Genomic DNA, 2,340 nt, shown 5'->3' on the forward strand with positions numbered 1-2,340 from the left:
ACATTAAAAGTTTTGGTTTTTCACACTTTATTAGCACTGACCTGTTGTAGAAAATGTTGGAGCCACAAGGCTTCTGTGTAGGAAATACTTGGTGTATCCTGCACTTGTGCCAATAAATATTGGTGGCTGTAGTAATAATGCTTTTATTACACATGCTATAGCCATGTGATACCCTGCAGTTCAGTTATCTCCTCTTTAGACTACAGTAAACGTAAAAAAGCTTAAAGTAATTGAGGGTTTTACTAGTTAATTTGTGTCACAGTAAATTGGATTGTGTGTGAAGAGGCTCTACTGTCTGAATCATCAAACAGTGATCTGATGAATTGTTTCCTTTCTCTAGACTGCTGATCTGATCGTCTCAAGTCTGGTAAGTAAAGGTTTGTCTGATGTGCAGTGCTGGGAAATGTTTGTCATTATAGGAGATTCAGTTTGGTGCAGTGAGTCAGCACAGCTCTTGGCAATCATCAAATAATAGAAAAGTCTATGTAAACATTTCCAGACTTACAGATATCTCTTATCATCATACTACATTTTTAATTAGGCCCTAATATTGGCCATGCTAACTTTATTGTAGATTTAGCGGAGTGTGTATTAAACATGCCCCATATTTGACTTAAAAATGTAGAAACTGCTGTATAGGAGTCATCTGTCTCCAAATTTTTCATTTTGCCAAAAGTCATACTGAGTAAATTATTTTTTACTTTTATGTTAACGGCTCCCCAGACATTATGATATACTGTTGTACCAGGTAAGTACACACAGAAACGGGAATTTGAGACCTTTGGGCATTTAGGAACATGTGAAGTGTCATAAGTTTGAAGTTTTTATTGTGTTAATAGAATGCAAAAATGTCCTTAGAAATGTTCCACCATTATGTTAAACATTTTCATTCAGTTGAATCTAATAATGTACTGTACAACTCTTCAGTGTGTAATGATATATATGTTCTGTATTTTTCGGACTGTAAGGCGCACTAAATTCTAAGGCACATTAAGCCAAACAAAACAGATAAGTCAAACTTTATTCAAATCATTTACAATAACTCTCAACGTTGTTCAGTTGTAAGACATAAAATACAGAACAATTCACTCACTTTTCAGGATTTGTGGATTGATGAATGTGGATTGATCACCTTGAAATCTGCTTCATAAGCATGGCTCTCAATAGGTGCCAGGCCCTTATTCACACACACACACACACACACACACCATATTACGTTGGAGCACAGTACAAATTATTCTACGAGGGTGCTGACTATGTGTGCCAGTGTCCCATGCTTCGACAATACATCAAGTGGTGCTGCTTTGTAGCTTACCAAAGTCATACTAAAACATTTGACAGATTTTTGAGTGCCGTGTATCACATAGAATTGGTTTGAAGTCAGTAAGCACAACCTAAGGCAAGCACAACATAAGGTGCACTGTCTGTTTTTGAGAAAATTAAAGGCTTTTAAATGTGCCTTATAGTCTGAAAAATATGGTAAAGCCAGGTTTATTGGAAGTGTGTCTAATTCCAGTTTCTTTCTGTCTTACAGGTGACCTGCTGCAGAAAACCCTCTCCCTCTATCATTAACAAGCAATTCAGTCTGTCCTATCACTCTCCCTCTCCCTGCTCCATCTTTTTTGACAAGCCATTCTATCTTCTATCATTTCTCCGCCATGAGCTCTATCTAAGTTGACAAGCTTGAACCTGAGTTGAAACGCAATCCTGTGACTTGAAATCAAGTTTTACCAGAATCTAAGTTTTTGGAATTGAAGTTACCAGAACTTCGTCAATCTGTTTTCAGAATTCTGAGAGATCTCTGCTCTCACTGCTCCATCTTTCCTGTCGTTAAACTCTCTCACATCCAGTCATTTTGCTGGAAATCACAAGTAGAAAGTTGAATAATAAGTAGTAGAATTGCAGTACAGTAGAACTCACAGTAGAAACTACTTACACAGTCCTACATTTGTCATTTTAATTTTTACATTAGACTGTGGAATAAATACTGATAGTTTGGCTTACGGGTGCAGTTACTTTGATAAATTATATAAAATACACACCTTTTTCAAGGTTTATTTGTAATAAGATAATCTGGTTATTTTGTAATACATACATTCAGGCTACTGTGTTCACATAAATATTAAATTTGATTCAAATACATTTTTCAAGTCTATTTCATTGGCTATAACATTTGACTACAAGTTTATACTATTATTATTTAAGGACAACGCCTTTTTGTCACTCACTGTAAGTATTCAGTTACAATTGTCATCTAGAGGCTGTCCTGAGAACCCAGACTTCCTGTTTCCTGACTGCTGCAGAACATCCAGCTGAAGAATCCCCATTGCCTGTCATCTG

The 2,340-nt window shown here is 36.2% G+C and overlaps 1 long non-coding RNA gene across 1 annotated transcript in view; it reads left to right on the plus strand.

Moving 5' to 3' along the window:
* The window catches only part of LOC120439114, a 2,566-nt gene extending 1,001 nt beyond the window's left edge, over positions 1-1,565 (plus strand). The window contains exons 2-3 of the long non-coding RNA XR_005612382.1: positions 341-367; positions 1,535-1,565. This is a non-coding gene — a long non-coding RNA (uncharacterized LOC120439114). The remainder of the gene's footprint in view (positions 1-340; positions 368-1,534) is intronic.
* The last annotated feature ends 775 nt before the right edge of the window (positions 1,566-2,340 follow it).

This window comes from Oreochromis aureus, linkage group 3, assembly GCF_013358895.1.
Source record: "Oreochromis aureus strain Israel breed Guangdong linkage group 3, ZZ_aureus, whole genome shotgun sequence".
Taxonomy (NCBI): domain Eukaryota; kingdom Metazoa; phylum Chordata; class Actinopteri; order Cichliformes; family Cichlidae; genus Oreochromis; species Oreochromis aureus.